Source organism: Peromyscus maniculatus, chromosome 12 (genome assembly GCF_049852395.1).
Source record: "Peromyscus maniculatus bairdii isolate BWxNUB_F1_BW_parent chromosome 12, HU_Pman_BW_mat_3.1, whole genome shotgun sequence".
NCBI lineage: Eukaryota > Metazoa > Chordata > Mammalia > Rodentia > Cricetidae > Peromyscus > Peromyscus maniculatus.
Genome location: NC_134863.1, coordinates 50,778,321 through 50,795,123, shown reverse-complemented (window position 1 = coordinate 50,795,123; position 16,803 = coordinate 50,778,321).

The following is a 16,803-nucleotide window of genomic DNA, read 5'->3' as shown; positions in this document are numbered from 1 at the left end:
TCCATTGCTGGTTCTATCAGCCAAGTTGCTTTGAGCTGTTACCAAATTGCACATCCATATGTGATAGCCTTGAGCTGAACCATCAGCTTGGTGCCCCATCTGTGTTCATTAAAATACTGCTCTATGCACTTAATCAGGGCCCAGTTTTTCAGAGTTGTGTGATACTTAAAATCCTTAATTAGTACAGAATACATGGATTATAATTCCGCTTAAGCAAGCTTTAAATATGTCAACTAATCTCTTATGTCATTGATTTTTCTAATAAATTTCATTGTTATAATTCCAGAAGTAAATCATCGTCCTAATAGACACAGATCTCTATATTGGTGGCTCTCTGATTTCCTGTTTAAACAGCAATATATCAAAAGTATTCGTAAAACATTGTTTCTATAAAGAAGATATAGAGGCTTTTCCTTGTTAGTATCCTGGAAATAATATATTATAATAACTCTATAGCATAGAAGTGTAATGATATACACGAATAACTATATACAATTTAAATGTAAGCTAGAAATGAGTTGAATTATATACAAGTAAAAGGATAGGTTATATTAAATAATACACCATTTTACATAAGAAATTTGAATATTCATAGATTTGTTTTTTATACACACAGCATTCTTTAAAACAATTTACTTTAGATGCTGTAGAATTTTATATACTTAGAATAAGTATCTGATTTAATATTGACTCAGAATATTAGAGACCCACAATTATTAAGTTACTAAGACAAAAACCTGGAATCTGTTTAACATTTGTGACTCAATTCCGGAATTTCTGTAACTTACTATAACACACAAAATAATTGTCATTTCCAACTCTGCAGATCTAAGGAAGTACTGTCCTTAACCTGATGTACAAGACCTGATTTTCTATGTAATACTATAGGCAACACCCATTCTGTTTATTGGCCTATTAAGCTAAAGAAAAGCTTAGTGTCATGTTAAAAGTATGTATTGAATATATAGTGCCAAACCTTTTAAATAAATGTAAATTATTGGTACAAAAACTATACTTATCAGATTATTAAGGCAAACCAAATACTGGAATGATGTACCAATCTATGTTCATGAAAACATCACACCTACACAAGCACATCAGTGTTTCAGATATACATATTTGGTTTCAAAATAGTTGATAAAAAAGTTAGAGTCCTGGTGTTTGTAGGAGTCAGAACATGATTGTCATGCTTCCCAATGTTATTGACTAATTGAATTTTATATTTTTAGAAAAATTATTTGAGTGTCTGATATGTTTTAATAATGACTCATAATATTAGAGAACCACAATCATTAACAATTAAGACAAAAAATAACAGGTTCTATACAAATAGGAAGAGTAATCTGTGACACGTTGTCAACATGATGAGCATCTTATAAATTTATATGGGCCTAAAGTTTAACATAATAAATGGTCATTGTTTCTAATTACAATGTCAAAAGTAATTCATTAACAATGCCAGACCTACTGAAAAAAAAACTGTTGTATCTACACAGACAGAGAATAATATTGACATTCGTAAATGCATTGGGAATTACAGAAGAATAATTAGATTATATAGCAAATTGTCCAACCAAATACTATTATTTACCACTAATTTATAGCATCTGGTTTAAGAAATATAATAAGATTTATTTCTATTTGTATAGGAGGTTCCTGTGGAGGTCAGAAGAGGACATTGGTTCTCCTGCAACTTGCTTTACAGGTAGTTATGAGCCACCTGACATGGATGCTGGGAACTGAACTTAAGTCCTCTAAAGGAGCAGTAAGCGTTCTTATTCACTAAGCTATGTCTCCTGTGGTTTTAAGGATGTGTTATTCAGTAACAGAAGGAGGCATAGTAGTCCCTTAAGTTTTTATGTATGTTATGTGTTTTTCTCCTTCTCAGTTGCATTGGAATAATATTTATTCATTATGTTATTCAAGGACAAAACATTCAGATGCTCTATGTGGAATTTCCTTCTATATCATCTTCTCTGCCAAAAAGACATGCAGTTAACAGACGACTCCTAGCAGACAGTGCTTACATTCATCCTAAGTTTGTATTCATGAACCAAGGAAATGATCACAGGATAGATGTTATGGACCCACTATGAAATGAAATTGGAGCCGGGCGGTGGTGGCGCACGCCTTTAATCCCAGCACTCGGGAGGCAGAGGCAGGCGGATCTCTGTGAGTTCGAGGCCAGCCTGGACTACCAAGTGAGTCCCAGGAAAGGCGCAAAGCTACACAGAGAAACCCTGTCTTGAAAAACCAAAAAAAAAAAAAAAAAAAGAAATTGGCCCATTCTGCCACTTATCATCTGACTATGTGCAAACTCTTGTTTAACAAAGGCAATGATGGAGTTATGAATTCTTTGATGTACATATATACTATATACAAAGGACATAAAATGTTGGTAGTACCCTTTCCCCATGATAGACTTAAAAATCAAACACATCAAAGCTAATTGACAAATCATTGTGTGAATGGCAAAAGAACATGTTTGCAGGGAACTCCATGATTCCAACACAAATGGCATAGCTTCAATTACAATCAACAAGCTTTGAATGTGCAAACTGACTCAGGGTGTGAAACAAGACAAAGAATCATGATGTTCCTTTTGATATCTGACTTCAGCATTTTGCTTGTCTCTTCTTTATCATATTGGATTACACAAGTCAAGCAAAATGTGGCAGCCTATTTGATCTATTTTTGCATCATGAGGAAATGGAAGTTATCTTTATAAGATCTACAGTCTGTTTAAAAATCTTTTAGGAACTTATTTTCTGCTACAGTAGACCATGGATGTCCTCTCAATGCCCATGTGTTTAAAAATGTGGTTCCCAGGGTAGGACTTGAATATATCCCGGAATCTCTATGCATTGGGGCTCTGTGGGGACTTTAGGTCATTAAAGATGGGGGACGAGTGTGGAATTTCAGACTCTTCTTCATCCATTTTGTTCTCTATCCACAAAAATGTGGCTATTGCTCTGTCACACTCATGTCTTCATTTCCTGTTACAGTACTGCAAGAAAGGGCTATGTGACTAGAAATTGAAGTCTCCAGCACTGGAAGCCAAAAGGAACCATTTCTGTTTATATACTGATTATTTGGGCTTAGAGTATTTCTTATAATAATGGGAAACTGAAGAGTGCATAGTGCCTTATGTAGCTTTAGTAGCCTTCTCACTAAATGAAATGCTGCCATTAACCTTCTATTACCTTGACACCTTCAATCCACAGAAGCCATGAAAAGAGCAGTTCTGTGACAGCATCTCCTGTGGCCTACAGAACAAGAACCTGCTTAGTGAGTCAGGTGCTTTCCTGTCTATTAGCAAACTCTTTCTCACTTAGTTTCTCTGGGAGGATGTGCTGGGACTCTTTAGGTAGTTTAGCATATACCATTTTCTGTAGTCATACATAGTAATAAAAAACAATTCAAACAATCATTTCAGCCTTTTCCCAATCACCATGAAGGCATTTCTGGGAAGTGTACCATTTTTGCTATGCTGGCTGACGTTATGGTTTATCCAGGCTCTGGTTTATCCATTTTGACAGCCTAGTGACAGACTCTTTGCAAAGGTGGTGACAATTCTCTCTCACTCTTAAATTCTGTCCAGTTCCCAGGCACCCATTCCTTCCTTGCTATCTGTCATCCATAAGCCATATCCCAGGCATTTCATGTTGCTTATTGACAATGGATGTTAGTAAAATGAAGTGGGGAGGGGAACTTGTTTCTCTTTTGAATTTATGAACTTTAACTTGTCAGCTACACTATAAGCAATAAAGAATCTTGGATGAAAACAAGAGGGCCACCACATAAGGCATTCACTTCTTATACACTTTTTGCCTGATTGATAATCATTAAACAACAGATTGTCTTTAACAGGAATATATCTATTTCTACCTCATCAAAGGCATCAAGTACTATAGTTCACTCTTCTCTTAACTCTCACATAGTTTCAGAAGAATTAGACATACAAGGAATACACAGACATCCAATCCAAAGTTTGGAACTGAACAATTAAGCATATGTAAATGAGTTCCAAACAGTACATATGTCATAAAAATTAAATGATATCTTACCTCAAAAGTATGCTAGTCAACAACCACAATGGAGGAGGTATTCTCACCAGAGATGAAGCATGTAATCTGCCCTGGTATAGTAGATAAGGAAGTACGAGTCCCAAAATGATTTTGTATCAAATTAATGAAAAACCAAACCCATTAAAGTTTAATGGCAAGCAATATGCTTAAAATTTACACACACACACACACACACACACATATATATATATATATATATATATATATATATATATATATCCAGCAATAATGCTGCATATACTTTCTTATAATAAATACAACACATATAAGGCTTAATTCAAGGCTTAAAATTATTTAAAATAATCTTTAGTTTGATTTTCCACATCTATGACCCCTTTACATTTTTTCTTTTTATTAATTTTTTTTTCATTTATTTTCTATCCTGACTACAGTTTCTCCTCCCTCCTCCCTCCTTTCCTTCTGTTGTTCCCTCTCCCTTCCTTCCCTCTCCCCCCTCACATCCACTCCTCCCCTGTTGAGGTACTACTAAGCCTCTCCCTTTGTATTGAGTCTGGGTAAGGCAAACCAGTACAAGGAATAGGTTCCCAAAATCCATCCCGAACATGAGGGACAGGCCCTGATCCCACTGCCAGGAGTCCTACAAACAGCCCATATATGAAACGGTAACACATAAGTAGAGGGCCTAGGGTTGGTCTATGCAGGCTTCCTAGCCTAGTCCAGAGTCTATGAGCTCCTGTGAATCCAGGTTAGTCGTTTCTGTGGGCTCCAAGAATCCACAAGTATGCCTCCGGCTAAGACTCCTAACAATAGCAGAGAAAGTACCTGAACTGGCCATCTCCTGTAACCAGATTTGTGACTACCCTAATTGTCTGTCATCAGAGAGCCTTCTCCCAGCAGCTGTTAGAAACAGATGCAGAGATCCACAGCTAAGCAGTGGGCCGAGCTCCAGGAATCCTGTTGAAGAGAGGGAGGAAGAACTGTATGAGCCAGGGGGTTGAAATGTATCACTAAGGAACCCTTTAAATTTTTGATATTACTAACTTCTAAAAGAAAATTATGGGGCAAAGGTGGAAAAAAAAACAACGTCACTTGTCAACTAGCCATATAAAATCATGACAAGGTTAATACCTTTTATTAATAACAATAAGTAATCACAGTATGAAGTATGTAGCATGAACAGGTGAAAAGCTCTTTATCACAACAAGAAGACCATAATTAATAACAATGTATTACACTGAAGCTTTTTATTAAGTAGATTTTTAGATCCTCTTGATGGGAGAGTAGGTGAGAATGAGAACCGAAATGAGATAATGGTTAAAGCTTATTCTTTAAACTATAGCAAATATTTTTAAATGTATGTTTCTCACAAAATAATATTATTTAAATATGTGCAATAAGTTATTTTATTAAAAAGAACTAAAGTATAGGTATAAACACATATTCTTTTAAGTCACTTTTATTTTGAAATGTTGGGAAGAATATATGTTTATATACAGGTGCAAATAATTGCATATGTATGCTGTTATGTAATTATTTATTTATGTTGTATGAGGGGCCTTGTGCCCCCTGGCCTGTTAGCCACAAGATTGAGAGGGGAAAGAGGCAAATGGGGATGACAAAAAGCTTTGGCAGTCCATGAACACAAATGGAAACAATCCTCCAGGAGACAGATTTTGATGAATCAGCTCAAATTTATTCCATATTATTAGGAATATACAGGATTGGGTAGCCTGGGGACAGACCCTAATTTGCATTAAGTGGAAGGCTCCTATCACAAGGCTTAGTATGTGGCAGTAGGCTTCTATAGCAAAGCTCCTAGTACAAGTCTTCTTAGCAGGGATCTATACCAAGGGTCCGGCTAATGATGAATCAGGCTTCAGGTTTTACAGACAAATTTTAGATAAGGTCAGTCCTCCAGGTTCAAGGACATTTTCCACATAAGGGCAAGTAGAGAGCAGGAACCTTTGTTAGAGGGAGGTATCTGCATTTTACCGATATTATTGAGATAAGCTGCTAGGCCGTAGAGAAGCTATGGCCTCTGATCAACCAGCAATGTCTTCCAACAATATAAAGGGAATAGAATACATGAACTGTTGTAGAAACATAGAGGCTTTAGTCCAGCAAGAATGGGCATTCTTTCCTGCTTCTTCTCTCTAACATAAAATCACATCAAGGGCAAGAACACTAGTGAAATACATAGGCTTTCAAATATGAAGGAAAAGGTTACAACCGACAGAAAACATTTAAAAAGTAGTTAGCATTTATTAAAGCTGAATGTGTGACTATCTTTTCATACTGGAAAAGATGTATGTTATGTTCTTGTATACTTACTGCATTACTATAACTATTGGTTTCAAAAGGAAACTACCCAAATGCTTATCAGAACCAAAATGGGTAAATAGATTCTGATACATTCATCCAGTCTAATCCAGCATACTAATATAAATATGAAACCTCGAGCTACATTTGACAATAACAATGTATATTACAAATAACATATTGAGATAAGGAATCTATACCATATAGCACACGCTTATAATCCCAACAGTCAAAAGGTGGTGGTAGTTGGTATTCCATTAAAAAAAAAGTTTCAAAAATTACAAGACTATCCCCAGTATCAGACTATGGGAAAGACGTTATCTATGGATGTCACTAATTCACTGGAAACATTCTTTAATGTAATTTCTTATCAAAAGTAAAGTGACTGGATGATGTGCATCAAGTCAAAACATTTCTTCAACAATATAGAGGAGATTGGGCTTGTACTTACTGGATCAAATGAAATTATTCTTATTTCTCTGACACAATTAAGTCAATGAGATCCTTTTATTTAATTTTTAGTTAAAGACCTCACCTGCTTTGCAATTGTGAGGGACAACCATAAGGATCATTTGAGATTGTTAATTTTTCTGTCCTTGTAGTTTTAGCTGCTCCCAGTTGCTGTGGTAATTGTTATATTCCAGGAAGCCCCTATCTTTGGTAGTGTCAGAAAGTGCTACATAGACTGCTGGTAGAGTAAAGACAGCAATGGCATTACCCAAATATGAGTCCTACAATCCATAATAACAAACTACCAGCCGCCAAGTTGTGCCCACTTGGGCAATAATGGAGCCAGTATTAACAGGATACCCAACTGGCCTCTTATTGAATATAATGCTTTCTATATAAAAAGGAATTCATGCTGGTACTGTAAGTAGAGCACAAAACTATGACTGAGGAAATCATAGACCCTAATACTACTTTTATAGTTTTGTTGAATTGACATGAAGCCAAAATGCCTGCTAAACATCTGCTTGTTCTCATAAACACATGCTACTTTCAGTCTTAATCAGAGAGCCTTCACTTAGCTAAAGGTGATGATAATGAATAGGGATTTAGTGACCAGTCCTAAATAAGGAATTTATACCACTGCCTCTATGGCTCAGGAAACATCACAGAGACAGGGTTGAATAAGTCTGAAATCTGGAACCCAATCATAAAAACTTCAAAATGCTGCCATTAGAGCTGACATAGCCACAATAATCATGATCTTCAAGTACCTGTGGGTGCTTGCATTGAATCTATAAGGGGCAGGGCCCATCAAGAGTTGGTAATAGATGGAAAGGATGTTCAAAAGACCTTAACCTTTCCATGCTAAAACTTTGGTTTCCAATGCTTTCTGAGGAACACAGAATCACTGTCTTCAATGTAACTACTATAAGCTCCCAGAGCTATGGGAGCCATAGTTCAAGCCATGCTTATACCAATATCTATGAATATAGGATAGCGTCGTGATGATTATCTGTAGCTCCCTTGATTCTACCTACCTCCTATTAAAGAGACACAACTGTCAGATTATCCCAGTGACCTCATGTCTAACTTCTCACCTACTCAACCCCAATGTCACCGTGCTTGAAAGAACAAATAAAAAGGAGAAAGAGAAAACTTAAAACAAGGAAGAAAAAAAAGAAAGCTATCTCAGAATTAAGACTGATGGAAATGTCAGACAAGGCAAAATAAGGTTATCTGTGAAAAAATAAAAGAATGTGTAGAGGGCTTGAGAGAGGTCCCAATAAGGAAAAAAAATGCTTACTGGATAAACATGAGGACCTGAGTTCAAATTCATAACACCTACAGAAAACAAATAAACAAAAGATTGGATGCCTCTAACCCTAGACAGGCAGATTCTGGGAGTTAACTTGCCAGTGCACATATCCAAAACCAGGAGCTCAGACTTAAGTGGGAGAGCCTATTCCAAAGATGTAAAGTGGAAAGTGATAGAGTAGGACTCTCAACATAATCCTCTGGTCTCTATGCTCATACACACAAAAATGCATGAATATATATATCAGACAGCAATATAACACAAACAAAAGAAAATATTTGGATGCTAAATATTTTAAGTAAAAGAAAACTTTCATAGTTGATGGTAAGTTGATCATGGGGATATACAGAGAACTGTAAATCACATAGAAACAGTATTAATTATAACAAACATTAGTAAAACAGTGAGTTACTGAGAACAGCCGCAAGAGACTTTTAAAGTGTATCAAAAGAGATTCTGAAATAAAATAGAGGAAATTATAGAGGAGAGGTAATGTTTAAACAAATAATGAAAGTTTTCTTTATTTGATGAAAGATGTGAGCCTCAAGATTGACAAGGTTTCCAAGTCCCAGAGAGGATTAATAAAAAAGGTCATTTACTTAGATATATCCTGATGAAAATTTTGAATTCCAATAGTAAATAGAACGTCTTATATAAGCTCCTTTAAAAGCAAAGAACTTTCACTTGAAAGTTAATCTGACTAATGTCTCATGTATTTATAATATGAAACTCAGCAGCCACGAAATGTTATCTACTAAGACAAAGGAAGCTAGGTTTTAGTCACTTCTCATCTTTCTGTGGACAGGAACAGCACTGCAGTAATTCATGGATTCAAACATCATGTTTTTGAGAAAATAATCAAAGAATTATAATACTCAATAGACAATAAACAGAGCTAAGATTGCAAAAGATTATGATGGTAGTGGGAAATGGCAGTAATGACTTTTTCAATTTCCATAATGTGTCTTAAATGATAACGTTGATACGGTTTAGAAAGGGTGAAAGTACTGTGGAATCAGGTTTCTTAAAATAACTTCTCTTTAAGAAGAGACAATCTGTAACAGAAAACCTAAAATGGATTTAAACAAAACCTAAGACCTTGAAACCAATAGGAATGGAAAAGAATGCATTTTGACTATCATATCTGGTTGAGGCGAATGCAACAGAAACTTTTAAGAACTATTTAACTCTAATTGTTTAATTTTACTTAGTACTTGAAATTCAGTTTAATGAGTGGCAATTGCATCATAATAAACTATGACACTTTTCTGCTTTGGTGTACAGATATAAGTGTCCTATGATTACAGGTAAGGGAATGTGTTGAGTTTGTGGCTGCTGGTTCAAAGTCTAGTCAATGGCTGCTGACTAGGGGATGCTATGCTTATTCTGCAACATCTTTCTCACTCACTGATGTCAATTTACTAACCAGAAAGAAGTTTAAGAGACAGTATACTCATAAAAAAAAAATAGAGAGGTCAAATCTGAATCAGGGAAATACAAGAAATAACATGTGCATTAAAAGTCACAAAAAATGGGAAGGTTGAAAGTTAAAACATATGTTTTGCTGTTTGAAAGTATAAAATGCATGATTCTAGATTAATTAGAGAAGAAAAATGTGAAGTTAAAAATACACATGTTCACAAATGCAAACTTCTGTGAGTACTTGCACATAGAATGAAGGAGACATTTTAAAATATATAAGATACACAGACATGTCAGAAAACATATAAGCGATATGATTATTTGTAATCAAAATATAAATAATTAAAAATGATTAAAAAGTAGAAAGTTTGAATGAACCAAATAAGCAGCAATGAAGTTTGGGCTAGAGGAATGAATCAGTAGTTAAGAGCACTAGCTACTTTTCCTAAACCTTTCATTTTTTTTTCATTCCTTTCCCTACCCTCCTGTTTTCCTATATTTCAAGCTACTTTCTACTTGATGCTTCTGCCCCAATAAGCTGATCAAATCTTATTTTACATACAGTCTACTACTCACTCCCACCCCACCCCCAATCTCATAATGCACTTTCACCCAATGGGCCACATTTAATGACTTGCCTTCCCCATTATACCAATTTAATTGCATGACACGGAATATTTGGATCAAGGAGCCAATATGATAAATAACATTCAACATTTGCCTATCTAGACCTGGTTGACCTTATCCAGTATAATATTTGCACGCTCCATCCATTTACTTACAGATTTCACGGTTTCTTTTTTTTTTCTGTACACTTGAGTAAAAAACTACTTCTGTGTAGGTATAATTATGAAATGTTAAATAAAATCTCATTATCTATCCATCAGCTGATGGACATCTAGGTATATTTCATTTCCTAATTATTATGGAATATAGTATAGCATCAGTGAACACAAATGTGCAAGTATCTCTGTAGTAGGACAGGAAGTCCTTTATGTATAGACCTAAATGTTATCCAGCTGGATCATATGATAGTTCCACTTGTAGTTTTCTGAAGAACCTCCAGATTGGTACCCAAAATAGCTGCACCTGATGCTAGGTGGTTAGTGTGTTTCGAGAGCTACCATTCAGGTCAAAATCAATAGCAATCAACCATTCCATTTCATTAAGATTATGATATCCATTGGGAAAATCTACCAAGTTTTTCTTACTGTATTTAATTCATTGTTCAATGAATTCTCACGTGGAAAATAATGGCATGCTGGAGGAATAAAACAACATTTTAAGCTTCAAAACACAGTAACAGTAAAGGTAAACAATATCTTCCTGGTAGAAACTAATAAATGAATTTATCTGGACAGAAATTAGTTCATAATGCTTTCTGATCATAATGAAAAAAAAACCACTGGCAAATATAAATTAAGTGCAAAACCTCCCTTCTTCATTGATATTAGATGTCATTATAAATCCTTATAATTATTTTAACTGCAATCATCAGTATACTTTGAGTGAGTATATTATACCACAGTTAACATTAATTGATTAAGGTATTTTTGTTTTCAGGAAAGGACAATATTGTTACTTATTATATTAACGTTGTTAATGTTTTGAATTTGCTGGAATCATTAATAATGAAGAAAGTAAATACTTGAAATATGAAATTTAGAATAAGCTGATACACACACACACACACACACACACACACACATATAGTGCATGTATAGTTTCTCCTTAAGAAAGGACTTATTTTCATTCAGATTTCAAGATGGTACAATCTTACATCTGTGTATCCTTGAGTATATCACCACTGACACTACACAGCCAATGCCAAGTTCTGAGGCCAGCTCAGATATATCCAGGCCAACTTTTATCAGCCATATACCTAACATGGCCTTTAAATATTGATCCAGGAAAACATTTCCATATATATATATATATATATATATATATATATATATATATATATATATATATGCAAAGTATGCTGGAGGCTCTATCTTCTCAGGCAATGTCTTTGCAGGGACTACACTTGAAATAAATGTGCATTTTAACGCCCGAGGCTCTAGAGTCTGTGATGCTCTATATCTCACTTTTAAGCCACTTTCCCTCTTGTTGCAGTGAAAACCATGTTTCTCATTTATGGCACGACTTTCTTTAACAATTCCAGCTGTTTGTCTGTACTCACTGTGTCTGCACTTCCAATATGTATGCGCATATTTCCTCACAAAATCACGTTATGTGGTTCTGGTTAATATTATTTAAAAACCTATATTGATTAATTATTAACATCTAAAAACTAAACCTCATTCATATTACATTAGATTTTGTATCATTTTCCTTCTTTCCCAAATACGCTGGTGATATACCACATTATTTTCACTCATCTCTTTAAGTTTCTGTTGACTATGGAAGTTTACATTTAATATCTTCCACTGATGAGAGCAGGAGGCTTTTAAAAATAATATTTTCTTCAAATAATATTAAATTTAATAGTCCTGGGCATATTTTGGTAGTCTAAAATGCACGTTGACATTAATTCACAATGGAATTGATAACTTTATGTAATTAGTAAAGGTTAACCTATAATAGCACATTAAGTATATTACAATACTATGTATAAATCTTGGAGTTTGCATGAGTATCTATCTGTGTTAGGAGGTTTATGATATGGGTACATTACTCTGGTGGCAATATAATTTATTATTCAAGCAGGAACATTTTGTAAATGAAAGGCAGCATTTGAATTATTTCAGAACCATTCTCTATGTTGGGAATCAGGTTAAGAACATACCTTTGTCAATGACTCATTTTATATACTGCCATTTCTTTCAGTAAAATAAAAGATGCACAATATACTATTACCTGTATAAAGAAAAACATGACAAAGCAATGCATGATCAAAAATTCCACCTATATGTATGAATGCATACCCATGTGTTTATATACATATAAACAAGTGAATAGATTTTCTGAAGTCTAAGGAAGAGATGAAATAGTAGACACATGGCACTCACATGGATGAGAGCCTAGTCACATACAGCACCGGAACTACTGAAGGGCCAGGGTGTGTCTTGGAGTAGATGAAGGACATAAGGGAAGCTCATTCTTTAAAAAGGAAAAAAGTCAAGGTACAAATACCACAAAACAAAATATAGTAACAAATACACACAGCATGAGCTGCATGATTTAATTTATCTTCTGTAATTTGCATACAAAATGTCAGGTTATGAAAAAGGTTATAGTTTTCTCATAGTGTAAACATAGAATTAGATATCCTGAGAATTTCCAAAATAAGTGGAGCACTCAGACTAGTGTGTAACTGGACATCTTAGGGGAGTATGACCACATAGGTCATGCTTTTCTTTATACTGTTGAGTTTTTGTTCACTTTGACTGCCATGTGACATTTTAAACTAAGCATACGTATTATTTTTAGGTCATTAGGACAAGATCAAATTTTGGAGAATCAGATGACTTTTATACAGGTCCCAGTCTTTATAAGGTCCTATCTCAATTTACCTTAGAAACATTTTAGAAATTAAACAGGATAAAGTTTTCAATGACATCATATTTTTCATTTTCAGTATGTTGAAAATGTACAGTATGCTTAAACATGGTAACAGATTTTTTATAGAAAACACACACATAAGCCCAAATGTTTTGAACCTCAAAATATTACCCAAGCAAAGTACATTTTTTGTATCATTTCTACTTATTCTTAAGAATTCTAGCTACAGCATTCAGCTGTCTCTCATGCTGAGCCATCACTTTCAGAGTTTTATTGCTTTCTAAAATCTATAATAAATTATTTCCTGTGTCCTCATACAGGGAGTTTCTTACACCTATATTTATATTTCGGAATCCAGTTCTAAAGAGCGGTTTGGCCTATATTCTTTCTGAACAACTTTTTTACCCTAGTGTTTCTTTCTCTTCCAAGCACATCCCTTTGATCTCTACACACGAAATTCCAGTAGTATGCTCACCTACAGAATACCCTGCAAAGTCAGGCTGGGAAGACAAGGAAGCATGTATTTATACTGCTGTTTCTCTCCACTTCCAGTAGCCGTGGGCTTGCTATATTTCTTAACGTTAGTTCACCTCTTCTCTTTATACTGGCCTCTCCATGGGCCTCTGATCCTTCTAATGCACTAAAAGCGTCCTGCATTTCTCAGTGTGCTGTTTTGGAAATGATTTTGAAGGACAAAAGCAATTCATTACTCAGAGGATCTCTCTAGTGATCCCACTATCTTCCAATGAGTATCTGTGTCACTTAGACATGAATCTACACTAAATTATGCCACGTATTTCTCCTTGAAACCTCAGCAATATACTTACATATAGAGTGGCCATTTCTTTGAATACTGACCACATCACATGCATCTCATCTTTGTATGCAGGGTAACTACTTCATAAAGATGATTGATGAGTATGAAATAAAATTAGGTAAGTTAAATTGGACTAACTTATATCTGATATCTGATATATATATATATATGTATATATATTTACACATATATATAAAACATATAACTGATATATGACCAACAATATTACATACTAATATGGTCTTGAGAACCACTTGTTTTCTCTTCATTGAAGCATCTTCAGAATATAGTAAGATTTGATGACAGCTTCATCAAAGTGACAAAATAACACAAAAATACATCCAATATATTAAATACTTCAATCACCACTAAAAAAAAATAGAGTTCTATGTAATAAAAAGCATCGAAAGGTTGTTGTTCTGCAGCAGTTTTCCCAGTGTACAATGTGATTCTAGTATTCACATATACTGTGAAATTATTCCTAGATTCAAGTTAATTAACATATTCATCCCTTCAAAGATATGTGTCCATTTTCTAGTATAAATATGGTAGGAATACTTAAAATTGAGTCTTTCCTCAAATTCCAAAAGTACATTTTTATTAACCATAGTAACTGTAGACTACATTAGTTATCTATAACTTATTTTATGTCAACTGAAAATGTCTACCTTTTAAATGGCATTTCCCCCTCTTCCTCTAATCCATGATATCTGGCTAGCAATCTTTACTTTTATGGATTTGTCTTTTATAAATTCTACATGTAAGTGAGATCCAACCCTATTTGTGTTTGTTTCTGCCTTATTTCACTTTGCGGTTCATTAGTGTCTTAAGTTATAAAATATCTTATTTAAGGCTCAGTGATATAAATATAGCATTTTCTCTATCCATTCATCACTAATGGACACAGATTGATTTCACATGTCAGATATTGATAATAATGTTAAAACCAACATGATTTTTTTTTTTTGGTTTTTTGAGACAGGGTTTCTCTGTGCAGCTTTGTGCCTTTCCTGGAACTCACTTGGTAGCCCAGGCTGGCCTCGAATTCACAGAGATCCGCTTGCCTCTGCCTCCCAAGTGCTGGGATTAAAGGCATGTGCCACCACTGCCTGGCCAAAACCAACATGATTTTATAGCCTCAAGACTAATGCTAACCCTAACAACACACCTAGCTCTAAACTTAACCCTAAGTCTAACTTTATCTCTAGCACTGTCTTTTCAGCATATATGCCCAGCAGCAGGCTTTCTGAGTCATGTGGTAGTTGTATTTTTGATTCTTAAGATATCTCCGTAATATTTACTATAATGGTGGAAGCAATTTACAATCCTGGCAAAATGTATTTGTGCTTGCTTTTGTTCATAGCATTCAGACCATGAGCTACCTTTTAATCATTTAGATCATGGTCCTAAACTGTAAAAATAGAGGGTTAAATTTATAATTTGTTAACAGTAACAAAATTCTCATAGCATATGTTTTCACAAGTTTGAGTGCCATCTTGGATCTTTCAAAGAAGTTGCATTTTAATTTGTTTGTTTTGTTGTTGTTGTTTAATTTTTTATGTTATTCTTTTACTTACATATTTTCCTTTTATTTATTGCTTTGCTAGAAATTTGATTTTTTAAGTGAGTAAAATGGACTTTATTGATGGTATTCAAGAGCTAGTGCTCTCTAAGCACCTCCCCTTCTTCTGGACTTCTGGGATGTAAACTGTGAGGGGAGATGCTCAATGTTGGGTCCTCTTTTTTTTTCTCTCTTATTCTTGCTGGGATGGCCCACGGCTTCTAACTCCTTGGAGGTCACGTACACCATGAAGTCTCCCATCTTGTTGCTATAGCCATATGCTTGTCAGAATAGGAAATGAGCTTTACAAAGTTGTCACTGAGAGCAATGCAAGCCTTAGCATCAAATGTGGAAGAACGGGAATCCCTGTTAAAGTTTCAGGAGAAAACATAATTCTCAGTGTAGCCCAGGATGCCCTTTAGTAGATCCTCTGATGCCTGCTTTGCCACCTTCTTGATGTCATCATATTTGGTAGCTTTCTACAGTTGGTATGCCTGATATACTACAGACACATTGAGGGTAAGAACATGGGAGTCAATGCCAGTGAGTGTCTCATTGAGCTCTGGGATAACCACGCCCACAGCCTTGGTAGCACTATGGGTACAGAAATGGTATTCTGCACCACCCCACAGTTATCACATCACAGATTCTCAGAGGTGTCATCCACAGCCTTCAGGGAGTCACTGATGGCAGGGACTGTGGTTATGAGTCCCTCCACAATGCCACAGTCGCCATGGATGTTCTTGGCCAGGAAGGACTAAGCAGTTGTTGGTGCAGGAAGCATTGAAGACAATCTTGAGTGAATTGTCATACTTCTAGTGCTTCATACCAATCACAAACATAGGGGTATCAGCTCATGTGGAAGAGATGATAACACTTTTAGGCCAACCCTTCCAGTGGGCCATGGCCTTCTCCATGGTGGTGAAGATACCAGGAGACTCTACAAAATACTTAGCACCAGCATCACCAAATTTGATGTTGGCAGGATCTCCCTTCTGGAAGAATATGATGGCCTTCCCTTTGATGACCAATTTCCGTGACTGTGCAATGGAACTTGCCATGGGTACAATCATACTGGAACATGTATACCATATAGTTGAGGTCAATGAAGGGGTCATTGATGGCAACTACATTCATTTTGCCAGAGTTGATGGAAGCTCTGGCAACCAGGCACCCAATCCTGCCAAATCCTTTTACTCCAGCCTTCACCATCTTGTCTCAGGGATGAAACTCATACTGTTTGAGAAGATATGGCAGTCTCTGGAATGAGGAGGTGCAGAGATCTAAAAGAAATGCACAATTTTAATGTAAAATCTAATGTAAACTATGGTGCTTCATGATAGTCTACAAGATAATGATTGTT